The sequence below is a fragment of the Larus michahellis genome, chromosome 3 (assembly GCF_964199755.1).
Source record: "Larus michahellis chromosome 3, bLarMic1.1, whole genome shotgun sequence".
Lineage (NCBI taxonomy): Eukaryota > Metazoa > Chordata > Aves > Charadriiformes > Laridae > Larus > Larus michahellis.
In genome coordinates this window covers 63,151,780-63,167,422 of record NC_133898.1, presented here as the reverse complement: position 1 = coordinate 63,167,422, position 15,643 = coordinate 63,151,780, and the positions used below count along the sequence as shown (strand labels likewise).

Sequence of the window (15,643 nt, the reverse complement as noted above, 5' to 3'; positions counted from 1 at the left end):
TTCTACCAAGGGCAAAGCACTTCTGAAGGGATCAATCTGAAAAAATCCTCACGCATCAAAAAAAAAAAAGGGAGAAGGGTAAAAAAGAGAAAGTATTAATCAAAAGACAAAAGAACTGCTATACTAAAGGAACAGTCACATAAATCTCATGCATCCCAGACTGAGATTCTAGCCTCCTGTACACTAACAATGACAAAATTCTGTGCAGTATACATGGCAAACACCATAGGCTCTGCCATTTAGTTAAGGACAGAGAGGTAGGCATAGCTGCGAATGTCTTCACAGAATAGATTAGACAGTAAGTGCTATGGTACCAGAACTTCAGTTTGTCATTAATCTTATATTCTCATTTGCCTGCTGACTAGGGGGGTACACAAAAATAAACCCCAACAAATGACTTGTGGCAGTGAAGTAAATACATTAGTCCAAAGATACTATGGACCCTTCCACTTCTACCATAAAGTACATTGTACGCTCAATAGCAAGATTCAAGTCACAGATGTAGTTCCTCAATTGCTCTCTGGGGAAGGCTGTACAAACACACGGTATGTGCCACCTGCACAAGCAGGGAGCAGACACCAACTGTTGTTATTTTGGGCTTGTTTTTTTTTTTTTGCTGGATTACCAGACATCTTCAGTACAAACTATAGCCCCTGGTTAAAGCCAGTGTACAATGACCAGGTGCTGAGCAATTCGGGAACACAACTCTACAAACACCTCCAACTCATTTCAGCTGTAGTACATCTCCCGTGTCGAAAGGGAGGTATGAGATGCTACCAAACCTCAACAGGTCTGGCAAGAAGCAAGCAGAGAGGTGTGGTGTTCGTCTGGTTGCCCAGGAGGGTTAGATGCTTGTAGCAAACTAATGACAGCACAGTGCCCTCCTATAAACTGCACTGCAGACAGCTCTCCAGTGCTACTCATGGGCAAGTGAACCCTCTGGTCAGCAGGAAGGGACCATTTACTGAGTGCCTCCGTCCGGCCAGCCCGCCAAGGCAGGGCTGTGCCACCGTGGGCAGCTCTGCCCAGAAGGCAGAAGCCGTCTGCACAAGGACTTTGCTTCCCCATGCCTGGGGGTTTGTTTTGGGAAACTTCACATTCCTGAGCAGAGTTTCAGGATCTACCCTAACTGCTCTGTCACAGATGCAGAACTGAGCCAAGCCAGTATCCAAAGCACTTCTTTCCCCACCTTTCCTCCTATTTTCAGAATATATTTCTCGAAAGGTTGGTTTTTTAAATTTTTGTTGATGATGTACATTTCAGAGGCAGCACATGAACACAAACGCTGACCTTCTTCCTAACCTTTGACAAATCCTATCAAAAAAGGAACATCTTGCTCACATTACTTACCTTTAATTCACTGATTCTACATAAAACTAAGGATCATCATCTAAAGCCTCTAACTCTCTACTCAGCAGTTTAATTAGGAAGATGATCATTGATTAATCCACTTGAGTTACTGTGGAGAAGGTGTGACTGAACAGAGATCACTCCACCCCAGAGAAATGTGCATTAATTAGTTCTGCATTAAACTGCTTTCCTCTTTACTTAACTTCAAAATAAAAGAACCACAACATAACAACAAAAAAACAAACTTTCAGTGTTAAACTTCTGAGTTGTTTTTTATTTTACTTTATTCTTTAGGAAGTCCTATGTATTCTTGCCTTGGATTTCACAGCCACCTGTATAATTTTTTTTGAATTATTGTGTTTTTACAAAATAAACAAACCCAGGCCAGAGGTTCAACATGCATCTGCAAATCCCTGCCAAAGAACTGCAGTCATGAATTAGTTGGCTCAGGTGAGCAATGAAGGATGACACTGATACTTGACAGGAATGTACACAGCGTTATGTACATACCACAACTGAAACCAGGTATACTCCCATCCAGCGAGTAGTTTCAGTGTCCCACCTAGGAAGACGATCAAAGACAAAACCTCATTTAAAGGTTTCCTCACTCTTTTTTAAGCTCTCATCAATTTTTTTCCTGTTTCAGCTTGATCATGAGCCTTTCGCCCCTGACAAATGGGTAAGCCTTCCTTGACTGTATCTGTGCACCACAACTCACACTGCCCTTTGTCTGGCAAAGCTCATGCTTCACCTGCCCTTAGGGTCACAATTCTGTCTCCTGATGCCCTGAACAACAAGAAGAACTCGCTAACTTTTATCTTCCCATGAAAATCCCCTCCTGGTCCCTACACACAAATAGAAAGCATCCCCACAGCATGGCCTTCTTCTTGCCCACTGCCCTGTGACCAAGGGGGAGGCCATCTCCTTCACACAAGTCTAGGGACAGAATGGCTGATCCCCAGGTGATTTCAAGCAAATAATCTCCCTGCTCCGTCTCCCTTTGTCCAGGAAGGTCCCCTGCAAGGTGGGAGGTATAGCTGGTGGCTCAGCTCTGTGTATAGGAGCAGCCCAATACTTCTCCTGGTCACCAGAAAGTGACATTAGGAAGGCAGACATGGGGCATAGTGGACAGCCAGGCAAAGCAGGGCAGGGAGGGAGGAGTGGGGTTTTCTCTTCCAAATCCTAAATTACATGCCCTTCTCCTGCATATGCTTCTTCCTGTACTTGGCATTATTTATTCACTTTCAAAGCACAAGCCACCATGCAGGACACACCACAGTCCCACAGAACTTATGGTACGTGGTTAGAAAGGATTTTTCCATTGGCCTCTGTCAACTTAATACATAATCAATAAGTGGCATCAACAGAAGGTGAAGGAGAAAGCTGATCCTACACCAGCATGCCATTTTAAGAGTGTCCAGAATCAATCCTCTATGAATCCCTTCTCTGTTGCCATTATGTATTGTTTATTTCAAAGTTATTTTATCATCAAGTTATGGAGAAAAGACAATAAGGCTATGTTATTGCAAAGGACATAATTAAATTAGAATAAATAAAGGACGATAATTAAATCCTACTGAGGCTTCTGATGGTTTTGCCAACACCCATAGATCAGTTCAATGCCACAGACTTAAGAGGGTGACCAACGGGGAAGGGACACAGAAATACCAGAACTGAGCCTGAACTACGTGAGGTCCATCACAAACCCACAGCTTTCCAGTGGTGAAGGGATTAGGTCTGCAGGGAGTGCAAGTGAGGCCCCATCACCAGCTTGGGACTCTCAATTTCAAAACATTTTTGCAGTGAAGCAACTTAAGAAAATAAACATTCCTAGCCAGGCAGTGATCAGTCATAAACCTTTTCTGAAATGGAGATGAACTCTCATTGTATATTTAAAGCAACACTATAAACCAGGCCATATCTATATAAAGCAACACTGCAGGCTTAAAGCAACAGCAGCGTTATTCTCTGTCAGACCTCAGGCTAGATACCCCAGGAAAGACCCACAAACAGCGCTACTGTTCAGGGCCAGAAAAATATATTAAAAAAAAAAAGCTCTTCATTTCCTAAGCAAAATTTCAAGAGAAATTAAAACCGTCTGCAGAAAAAAAAAAAAGTTAGAGATTATTTCTGTGAAATTCTTCAGGAAGCTAACAAAGAAAGCCAAAAACAGTTGCATGTAGAAAGGTGAGCCTCAGACTTCCACAAAGCTGGCAACATTATCAACAGGTCGTTGCTCACATTTGGTGGCAGGTACCAAATTTGACACTTAAATATCTACATTTTCTAGATACCATGCTGTAAGAAATGCTTCAGAATATACTGCCTCATCTTATATTTTTTCCAAGTACTTTATTTTCCCTTTTCTAGCACATTCATCTTGTATAATTTTTTAGTACAAGAAAATAGCCTGGTATTTTAATTCTGCATTTTCATCAGGGCCTTCATAATTGATTAAAAACCACAGAAGTGGTGGGAAAAAACGACTTCAAAAGATTAACCTCAAATGTAGGCCAAAATTCTGTCCTTTTGCCTAAATATGTTTGTGAAAAATTCAGCACGTCAGGATAAACATTTAAGGCAAACACTGGAGTTCCTCCTTCTTACCTCAGCACCCAAACTCCCTGGGAAGTCACCCACCATTAACTCCAGCTGCCAGGCAAACAAACCTATAATTTGCCACACTGATTAAGTCTTATGTAGGATTTTATAACACAGGGCCTGCAACTGCTTAATTGTTTTAGTTCTCTCTACAACCCCTCTGTTTTTTTTCCCAAATTAAAAGCATAAAGTTGTCGCTGATGATAACATTTCCACTAACACAAGTTTCAGTTAGTGGCATTTTTGTCGATGGGAGCGTGCTTTGAGACGAGCAGTCTTACTGCTAAGGAACAACTGTTACAGAATATCCTAATAGCCTGAATAGGCTGAAAATACTCAATGGTATATCATGACTGCTGCTAGGACATCCATGGTAACATTCACCTTTGGGTGTGAAACATGAATGCGAATCTGAAGGGTGACAAGACATCATTCTTCATCATGGTTAACACGAGAGATTAGCAGAAAGATTGTAACAGCAACCTAATCATTTATACTCAGCAAGCAATTACCTATTCATTGCAATCCTCAGCCCACTAACTTGGCCAACACTAGAGGCTGGTAAGTGCTTCCCTCTCCCTTTTCACCTCAGCTGCCCAAATATAAACCATCCCTTCCAGAAAAGCTCCTGGTGCCTTTCAGGTATCAAATATCTGAAGCACTTATCACTAGGAGGATTATTTTGTGTCTTCTGAGCAAGCTGAATATTTTAAAAGAGCTTAAGATAGTGAGAAGCAAGAGTTATCAATGCCATTATAAATGTGAAAGAACAAGAGGAACGTGGGAGGAGGGAACCCAAACCACACGAAGCCTTTAGTCTCCAACTAGAGTGATGCTGACATATCAGCAGCAACTTCATTCCCACCCTGCAGAATGACTCAGACCTGACCTCGTTATCCTGATTTCTTCAGCAGCTTAAAGATAACATACATTAGATTTTTGATTTTGTGGTTTTATTTCAACCTTCATAAAACATCCCAGTAGTATTTTCATGCTTAGCTATTTTTAAATAAAATAGATAGATCCATCCCCTCTATGGAAGTCATGACTCCAAGACTTGTGACTTTAAAATAACAAAGAATTGTCATTAAATCCTAAAACCTGGCAGTACTAGAGCCTCCCTGCAATCCGGGAGAAAAAGATAGAAGACAAAGTTATTTTTCCCAAGTTTCAGGCATCACACCTTTCATTCTAGGCACTCCTGAGAGTGGTATATGGACCACAGTATAAATTCTACTCCCAGTTTCATCAGAAATTAACTGCATGAATGATGACTATTATAATAGTGTTACGGTTTAGCCCCAGCCGGCAACTAGCACCACGCAGCCACTCGCTCACTCCCCCCAGTTCAGATGGGGAAGAGAATCGGAAGAGTAAAAGTGAGAAAACACTCATGGGTTCAGATGAAGACAGTTTAATAAGTTAAGAAAAAGCTGCACACACAAGCAAAACAAAACAAGGAATTCATTCACTGCTTCCCATTGGCAGGCAGGTGTTCAGCCATCCCCAGGAAAGCGGGGCTCTATCACACATGACGGTTACTTGGGAAGATAAATGCCATCACTCTGAACGTTACCCCCCCCTTCCTTCTTCTTCCCCCAGCTTTATACATCACATAGTATGGAATGTTCCTTTGGTCAGTTGAGGTCAGCTGTCCTGACTGTGTCTCCTCCCAACATTTTGTGCACCCCTAAGCCTTCTAGCTGGCGGGGAGGTGTGAGGAGCAGAAAAGACCTTGACTACATAGCAACAACTAAAGCCAGCAGTGTTTTACCAACACTGTTTTCATCCCAGATCCAAAACATAGCACTCTACCAGCTGCTAGTAAGAAAGTCAACTCTACCCCAGCTGAAACCATGACAAACAGTAGTGATTTCAACTGCTTTTCAATTATTGTCTCAACTATGCCTTGGCATAAAGCTTTACTGAATTTGGAAGACTATTAACCACCCAGATACCTTTTTCTCCGACAAAGCAGAAGCAGCAGGAACCATGGTGGTACCCCAGCTGGGTGATAAGTATCACCCACCATATTTATCACCCCAGGCACTGACGAAGGCTGGTGGGGTTGAAGCATGTTTTATGAAGTGGGAGTATTCAAAGATTTTATCAGCAAGCCTCTAGCCTGCTCTCCTGAGCACGTGCAGATAACAGTTTTCATCAGCTCTGGTAGGTTGGTAAATCTGGGTTAATTTCTATGGGGCTGCAAAAAGCACTCCGACTCCCCCCTCTACTCCCTGAAGGTATAACAACTCTTTGAAGGAACGGCTGGCTAAATAAAGTTGACAAACCTCTCTAATTTGCTGTAATGCATTCTTTTAAAAACAGTTGAAGTTCTTCTGTTGAAAACCTTTCCAAGAGGTTTCAGCCTGAAGCAGAAAAAAGACTGGAAGTTTTTCATATGAATGACTCTAGGCTGGCAAGAACTAAACACAGGTGAAAATACAATGTTATTAGAGAATCTAGGAGGCATGATTAAAGGTGCTCCTACCACCTCCACCTACAATATTTTATATATAATATTGTATAGTGCAGTTGGAAATGTAAAGGCATATTAATAACAGCTTTAAACCACTAATGGCCCACCATTTTTGTTGTTGTTGCTTCCATATTTTAAACAGGGGAAGGCAAGATTACTGCAGTTTTAACAATATAAAGGTATGAAACGCACAGATTTCTGTGCTGAAAATCCCTCTCTTGGGATCCAAGGCTGGGAAGGGACCATCTGGTTGAGCCAATCCCACCACAAGCAGCCAGGCACTGCAGACATCTGATCTGAAGGGTATGTGGACCACGTAATCCATCCATCCATCCACACCACGACACACAAAACACTTCATGAGATCCAACATGAAACTGCAGCCCACGGGAAGGGACCAAAGCCACAGACACAAAGCGTACAAGAGTGCAAGAGAGACTGGAAACCTCGCAAGAGTCCTACTGCAACACAGGATTTTCTATACTAAAGGACACAGTTCCATCACCAATCTCCACCATCTGTGTAGAAAACAAAGCAGGAAAAAAAAAAGGCAACCCACTAACTCCTAAGAAGGAATTTTGAAACTAGTTACGTAGGGCTCATGACAAGAATCGCAGCAGGTCCTTTGCCTACCAACCACATCCCCCTGGGTTGCTACATCAGTGCACCCTACGCTACCTCTGAAGCTAATGGGGTCCGTGGGTGGGGGAGTCACAGCCAGAAGACAACAATGGTCATATCCAGAGGGAATTTTGCTCCTCTCCACCATGCACATGGAGAGGCTGGAAGACCAAGCTTCTAATCTAGGCACCTCATTAGATTGCTTGTCTCAGGTAAAACTAATCTGAGCCACAGAATATCTTTCCTACCTCTTTTTGTACAACAACAACATAGAAAAAAAACAAAAAGTAAGAAAAAATTTTTCCGATGGAAATGTAGTTTAAGAGGCCAATACCCTGGTAAAATCTGAAAGTTATAATGAATTCCAGGATTCATTCGAGTACTTCATTCTTAAAAAACACAATAATGAAAGGCTTACATATTAAATTTAGTAGTAATAACTTTGGGGTCAAATCCATAGTGATTTCTTTGGCAAAACTTCCACTGACGACACTTAAATGTGATTTCAGTGGGTGTTCTGCTTGAGAAACGACTTTGGGATTGGCCCACACTCTGTATATTTAAGTCACCCCAGTCCCAGTATTATACAGCGCCAACCAGTCACAAAACCTAGCATTATTTAAACCATTTGCACGCCAGAATCTCCAATTGCAGGGTGCAAAAGCCAGCAGGAAGCATTGATCATTCCCTTAGTAGCAAACAAAAATGCAATCTTTTTGACTTGGCTTTCTTATGATATCATTTACCTTCTATAAAAGCAATTGCTTTTTTTAAAATGTGGATTTGCACAGTATTCAATTTGCCAGTTTCCCCATATAGATGTAAATTTACTGAAATAGCTGTTCACAAAATCCAAAGCCCAAGGGTGGAGTCCTAAAAATAAATATATGTAGTTTAAGATCTTTTATATCCATACACGATAAGAAATCTGGTTCTTTTCTGGTGAGCCATAAAAGGGGAAGAATGGGAAAACCACCAACAAGCAAACAGAAAATAAAAATCCATATCTTTTGCCTTACCCCCTCAAAATTGCATGGATACTTCAACGCAACCACTTGGCTAAATGTTTCAAATGTTGGTTTTTCAAAGCATTTAGCCATATAAACTACCCGTTTGTTTCTGTTGGCTTCAAATGTTCCTAGGCTCATGAATTCTTCCTTACGTCTTATTATTCAACAAAATACAGCCAACATTGCCTTTATGGAGCAAGAAAAACCCGAGTATCATTTTCCAGTTAACTCTTCTGGATCTGCACAAAAGTGAAATCAGCAAGAGCAATTTCAGGCCAGGTTTTCTAATCATTCTACCTAGTCACTACCATTTTAAAGTATTTTATTTCCCAAGTAGTATCATCGAAAAATCTCTACAATCACAATGCAAACTCAAGTTACAAGAGCAGCGGAGCACACGCTCTAAAAACTCACAATGGTCTACATACTGAATAAACAAGAAGCAGCAACAGGCGAGATGTACTGCCCTACTGAATGCCACAATCCCAGAATATTTCACACAGAAAGCATTTCTTTTTTTAGTTTGAAAGACTTAAGTCAGATCTGACACTGATTTCCCACCTTCCAAATGCAAGTATTTCAGTGAACGTAGGTCACAAAAGGAAATTGTATATTATCTTCTTAATCTTTCAAGTATTTTTTCAGTCTTTTGTCCACCTTCTCCAATCCGAGATACCAGTGACTAAACAAGTGATTTGTTTCTACTTCCATATTTTCCAGTTATTTACCCTGACACTCAGATGATGCATTTGTGATGTAGCTATTCCCGCAGCAGGTTGCTGACTTCGCCAACAGCTGTCAGTCACCGTCTAAACAAGCCCATGAAAAGGCTGCTTCAAACACCAGCCACCCTAGCAGGAAAAAAGGCAACACAAAGCAGCGATGCCTCCCCCCTTAAATACCACGGGTACACAATTTGCAGGTTTTTCCCTTCGTTCCCCAAGACCTTCCTTCCTGTTGCGTTCTTCAGGACCAGAAGAGCCAGCCAGGAGGAACTCCACACGACTCCAACCAGAAACGCATTTTTCCCCTGCAAGCACCTAAGTTTCTCCACCCGAGCTAGGGAATGAACTCCCAACATGGCAGTGAAAATTTGCATGCCACTATTTTTCTGAAAAAGCGCTGCCCATCCCAACAATTCCTGGATGAAAAACACAGTATTCAAACTACAAAACCATAAGCTTACGAGTTGACTCTTTAGTCAGAGAAACACGGTTTCTTCCAACTTTAAGGAATGTGACAATAACAGCAAATCTGACCCTGCCTGATAAGGGGCAGGCAATTCTCCATATAAGGTGAAAAATGTGCTAGTGCAGCTCATGCAACACTGCTAATTCCTTGCCTGTTCTCAATATTCAAGAACATAAATGAACATATAAATCAATTCTGTAAGTAAACCTTTTGCACGCTTATAGCTTTCGCAGCTATAAACCATCTAGACCATGCTCAGCGCTCAAGGAATTTTGAACTTAACCATTTAATCCCTTTTAAACACAGAGTGCATTTACACTTGGTATGTATACCGCAGTGGCACATAAATGAATGTAAATCTGAGAGGTCCCAGCCCTGTTCAACTCCTAAATTCCCTTTATACTTTACCGTTCCCGGGTCATCCTGTGCATTCCAGCCCCTGACTAACAAACAGACTTGCTGCTGGCAGCGCATCGGGGACACGAGGAGAGCAGCCAGGAGGAGGGCGAGGAGGGGGCTGAGGGCTGGGTGAAGCCCAGCACAACCACCGGTCACTCCTTCTGCACGTCCCCCGGGCTAAGCCGTGGTGGAAGCACCAGGGTATCAGCACAGGACTGCTGCTACTACTGTTCAGCATGTTTATCTTAGCTCTGACGGTCCAATAATCTCTATGTAACAGCAACCGAAAAAATAAGCAGCATTTACCTAGTTGCGCGTTACAAGACGACAGCAGGCATCACTCACTAAGAGGCTGATGGAAGGACTTCCACTGATGTTAAATAAGCTCTACACCAGGCTGTAACGGCAGAGAAAAACTACTTTGTATGATCCCTTCCCCACAAAGCGAGTTATAGCATCCGCAAAAGATGCATCAGACCTGGTAATTAAATCCACTTTGTTTTGAAGTTAGACCCGAGCCCTGGTCCCTCCCATTTCAATGTTTTTCACACATTGGTGTCAACATCATTATGAGTTATCTTAACGGTCTGACAAATTGCCCGATGAACCCAGCTGGAACACCAATGCACTACTTTCCCCTGCCTCCCCCCCCTGCCCCCCCTCCACCCCACCCAATTTTTTTGAAGGAACGAAGTATCAATGGCCAATAGGGTGTAAAGGAAAGGAGATTCAGAAAAAGTCCCCAGGGGTCTTTTGGAAACCGCTCAATGCTGATGGGATTATCAAGGGACAGGAGACTTCCTAAAAGCTCGTTAGCAATGGGGAGAAAAAACCAAAAGGATTAATATAATTATTAAAAATAAAATAAATCCTGAAGTCCATGAACTACTCCGCAAAAGTTGTACTCTAGAAGTCACAGAGGGGAAGTCTCCACACACACTGCAAATATACATATAAAATGAAGGTGAGGACAGTAGGAAAAAAGTTCTTGATTTTCTTGAACTTTTATGAGAAGACACGAAAAATTTTGATTTTATTATTTTAGACACATAAATTTCTTTACATCAGAGAAAGATCAGACGATGGCTTCCGACTGCCAGCCTTCCTAGTTTATCTACATTCAGCCAGCCTGCAATACTTCTAAGGCAAGAAAACGTAATATGATGTGCTGAGAAGACATCACAGACTGCCTCATTGCTAGGCTTCTACTGCATCAAATACTTAGCAGCCAGTGAACATGTCCAGGAATGGAGAAACAGAACATGTTAAGTGTCTCAAACAACAGGGATGAAAAGTGCAACCGGCACATGAGTTTACTAGTCTTTCACAGCTTTGCTTATTGCAGGTCCCATGAAATTCAGGTTACTGGTCTGCAGGCAGAGCACAACATGCTGCAGTGTCACAGCTATGAAGAAACTCAACAATCAGGGATGACTGGCTACAGTGACTTCTTTCGAGAGGTTTCTCTCCACCTATTAAACAACAACAACAACAACCACCTTGTCAAAACTCTTCCACTTTTCCTTTAAAACGTTTTTTTGTCTTACCCGAAGGACCAGCCTCACGCACCAGGCAGGTCTTCTGCCTCTCCCGTGACAGTGCCCTGACACACACAAACTCTAGAACTGAGGGGGTTGAAAATGAAGAAAGTAATCAATGTGCATTTACCAGCTAATTATCTTGCATTTAGGTAATCACGGTAGTATTAAATGGTTTATGTTTGCCAACAGTGCCATGACCAGGTTGTATTTAACTTTCTGCGTCCCAGCTCGCACGTCTGTAAAAGAACAGCAGTGTCTGGTCTGCAGAGCTTGAATGAGCTGCCGCAATCTGTGACCCATCCAGTGCTGCTACTGCTGCTCAGATACTTCCCCGCTTACTTTCCAGAAACATCTTGGAATTTTTGCATCCTATTATTGACCCTTTATTCCTAGAATGATTTAGATATTTAATCATTTCTAGTTATTAAAATACTCAATCTAGTATACCTTGATTGGCAACTTACTTTTGAAGGGATTATTACTTTGTTACTTGACAAGTTTAGACTAATTTCTGAGATGCAACTGGCAGAATTCCACTTCAGGAAGCGCTAATGAATCCACCAAACAAAAACAAAACAGCCCAGCCTCGTTGATGTGATCATGCTGCACACACTTCACAACCTGTCTTAATCGCCATTTATGAAGTACTAAGAGCATGTTTCAGAAACAGAAGTATTAAGAGCATAATTCAGAAATTTGCCCCCTCTATGGTTTTGCATTTCAGAACAAGGTAAATACACAGTATAACATAAACCTCTTAAAAACCTTACAAAATAATGAGGAGGTTTGTACCAGACCCCATTCCAACCGTTTGAAAAATTTACTTTAATTCAAAGAGAGCCACCGTCTTAGTGGTTTCAAAGAATCATAAAACTGCATGTAGCTTTAACAACTAAAATCAAAAAATACCTCCACAATCAAGGAAAAGAAAGGAAGCATCAGGAAAGCTTGATGAATAGATTAACAGCTTCAGGAGATTAATATGTTCAAAATGTTTCTGGGAAACAGAAAGCAAAGAAGGGGTCTCTTCTAATTATAATATTTACTTGCCTACAAAAGTAAAAACAAACTGATCAACAACCACAAGAACAAGAAAACACTTGAGGTGAAATGTGTTTCTTTTTGCAAAATAAGTATAAAACCAAACGGGACTGCTAAACTGGATAACAAGCTGCTATTCTTCTGTCACATAAGCTTTAAACCAGAGAGGCTAGTGAACATGGACATAATCCCAGGCACAAGTCTGTTACCATCTAAGTCACTGGAAACAGTCGCATACTTAACACTGGGTCCATACCGGGCTCACTTAATAGTTTCATTCAGCTAAAGCCGCTATTATAATTAAAAATATGAAAGGATGCATCAGAAAGAGCAGTGTTACCATGTGGACAGAGAGAGTGCCAACATTGACTTCCTGAAGGATGACGGACTAAAAGGCTTCACCACAGCAGGAACTCCAGGGACTTGGCGCCCTGCCTTCAGCGCAGTAACCTGGAGTGGAAGGCATCACTTCCAATGCCAAACCAGCTAGGGGACTAAATCCTCACCCACTAAACAACTTCTCCAGAGGTTTCTGGGTGTCGGAGATTCCGTTTTGTTGACTTTTTTTTGCATAGCGTCTATTGCCTTGCTACGTAAAGTAGCATAGCCCATGAATTACTACAAAGCAGCAAAGCACTGCAGTGATATGCATCTGGGTTTCAGGACTCAAATTACACTGTTTGCTGTGCTCTATAAAAGAAAAAAAAAAATCAGGAGAATTAACTCTAAACATTATTTAATACTTACAGAATGACTCTTTAAGCATGTTTACAGTCATTCACATCTAAAGCTCGTTCTCATTTCCTGGAACCTTATCTAATCTAAATTCCATACGGAAGTTTTTAGTGGTATATGAAGATGCATACAAATTAACCACACTCCAATTCATTCAGATGAAATAAAACAGTAAATTTAATAGGGATGAAACTACAGCTGACAAATTGTATCTGAACTAACAAAAAAAATTCTGACCTTTTTGTACAAATTTACTCTTAAAGGACCTATTATATAGCCTTCATTCAGAAGATAACTCTGATGTGGCTTAGTACAAACATGCTTCCAGTTGACTCGCTTTTTATGCGGAGAATGTCTATTATCCATGTGATAGCAAAGAGCTCACATGGCTAAACCACGAACTTGGAGCTTTTAAGGGTTTAGCGCTTAAAGATCTGGAGATTATGGCTCCTACTCCAAAACCAGTCCCAAAAGCATTGCAGAAACCAGGATAAGATACAGTAGAGAGAACTTTTCCTGTACCTTTACTGACATGACTCCCCCATAAACTTCCCGTGAGCTTTTGTGGACACCATTTAATCATTCCTGTATTTTCTCTGCAAGATTTGACGTGTTAGATATAAGTACTATAAATGTGTATATATCAATAACACACACAATAATAAGTACAATGATATATACTTATAATAAAGTGCCAATAATGAATGGAAAAAACTTTACTCAAAACAATGATGAATAAATTATCAATAATACCTTGTACTGTAATATTAAGTGCAATACATTAAACAATGTATTATGAATTCAGCTTCTACTAACAAACAACCTCGACTACAGCAATTTTACAAAGAAATCTGTAGAGATGACCGGAAAAAGCAAAACATAATAGTTCCCCATACAAAGGTCTTTGGCTGAAGAAGAAAACTGCACTGTAAGAACCTCCTATTTCAAGAGGATGTAGAGAATATAAGTGAACAAAAAGTTAATGACAAGATCCCATCCTGAGATCCAAAACCAGTTAGCTCCACATAGCTGCTTGAAGTATTTACCAAACATGTTTTATTTGGGAGACTGTCTTCCCTATAACACAGAAGTCCCAATGCAACACGAAATACTGCAAGCAATAAAAGCAATGTCAGCGTTTGGATCAGAGGAAATAAACATTTTGTTTCTTTTAAAGCAATTTACTTTGGTTTGGAACAGTTCTTTAAATGGGCTTATTGGTGGAGCACGGCTCAGAAACTGGAAAAATCTGTTATGATGATCTTGTGATGGAGAGAAAGGAGTAGTAAAAGATAAGTATTTTAGATAACCCAGACACGTTTTGTGATGATTCAGCCCTATTTGTTACTCTTCATAGCTGGCAGGCTGAATGTATTAATTTCTACACCAGTTTGATACAAGTAAGAAGTAGCCACTGACTCAGAATTGTCTCTGTCTGAATTCAGTAAGTGGCAATTAATATCTCCTCTCCTGTACGACTGGGATTCAACATTCATAAAGTGCAAGAGGACAAAAGCAATTGACTAAAGGCAAATTTGAAAGCAGCAATAAAAGCCACCTTTTACATCTGCTCTTAGCCCTCAATACATACCGCTATTTACAATACAAAGTTTAGTGAATGATCTATCAATACTGGCCTTGGGTGACACCCTCTCCACACAGATAACTGTGCACGTGGAGATCTTGCAGGACATGTTCTCTAATAAAAATGTTGGCTCTGAGATTTGACAGTGACAATTCATCACAGATATTTTCACCCCCAGCACTATACCAACAAAAGCCCAAATGTTTTATGCCCCAAACCCCCTGCGTATCATTCTAGGAAACATTTCATCATAACAACATTGCTGACGGCCAAATGCTGCAGCCAATCCTCACCCTGCCAGTGAAGAGATGCCTCCCAGCAGTGGATATTCTGATGTCCTGCGTAGCCTAAATTTAAACACCTCTAGGGACAGGGCTCCCATTCTTTCCCCAAAGAAATGCTCTACTACTTATGAGATCTGACTGTGAAGATGCTCTTCCTTTTATTCAGACTAAGGTCGCTACTAAACTTACTACTTCCAATTTTTACCATTTATAATCCCTCGCGGCGCCTGAAGTAATAGCCCCTTCTGCATAGGGGTTATAGCTTTAGGTATGCCAATTAGTTTGTTAGCCCTCTCCCCATCGCCATTAAGCTTAGCTAGCCCACATTCATCTGTTAGTTTAATCCACTTGAATCAGTGTTCTGTATGCGATCATCTGTTACTCTTACAAAATCTCTCCAAAATACACACAGTGTCCTAAACACTATAAATTTTTAGACTGCTGTGAACTGCCCAGTAGTTTATATATATTATGTTCCTTCCTACTGCTGCGGTCCCCAGACCCGAAGGCAATAATCCAGATGTAGGCCTACAACAACTGCCACAGACCAGCAGTGTTATCCCCTCCCCCATTTCTGTAACTCAATTTCTGGTGGTCAGTCTGTCTTTCCATAAAACACTAGTTTGCCATGCAAGAACATTCCATGTCTCTACAACCACTACTGCCACCCCCTGCACCTGGTCCCACCTTCTCCTTCCTCCAAGTTACTCTCAACTTCAGCAGTGCACCTCAGATTCAGCTCCGTCTCTTCAACACTTAGATCATCCTGGAGGATTTGCAGAGCATCTTGAACTGTTTACAAGTAC

General features: G+C 41.2%; 2 protein-coding genes across 3 annotated transcripts in view; both read right to left on the bottom strand.

Moving 5' to 3' along the window:
* The window catches only part of SCAF8 (SR-related CTD associated factor 8), a 172,461-nt gene that overhangs the window by 2,869 nt on the left and 153,949 nt on the right, over nt 1–15,643 (bottom strand). The gene's annotated exons all lie outside the window — the stretch shown is intronic.
* Nucleotides 1–15,643, bottom strand: part of TIAM2 (TIAM Rac1 associated GEF 2) — a 175,699-nt gene that overhangs the window by 145,314 nt on the left and 14,742 nt on the right. Inside the window, exon 3 of one of the 2 annotated variants that reach the window (XM_074580462.1) lies at nt 9,958–10,048. The exons of the other annotated variant lie outside the window; for it this stretch is intronic. The gene's annotated coding sequence lies outside the window, so the exon portion shown is untranslated. The remainder of the gene's footprint in view (nt 1–9,957; nt 10,049–15,643) is intronic. 2 annotated transcript variants of the gene reach the window in all.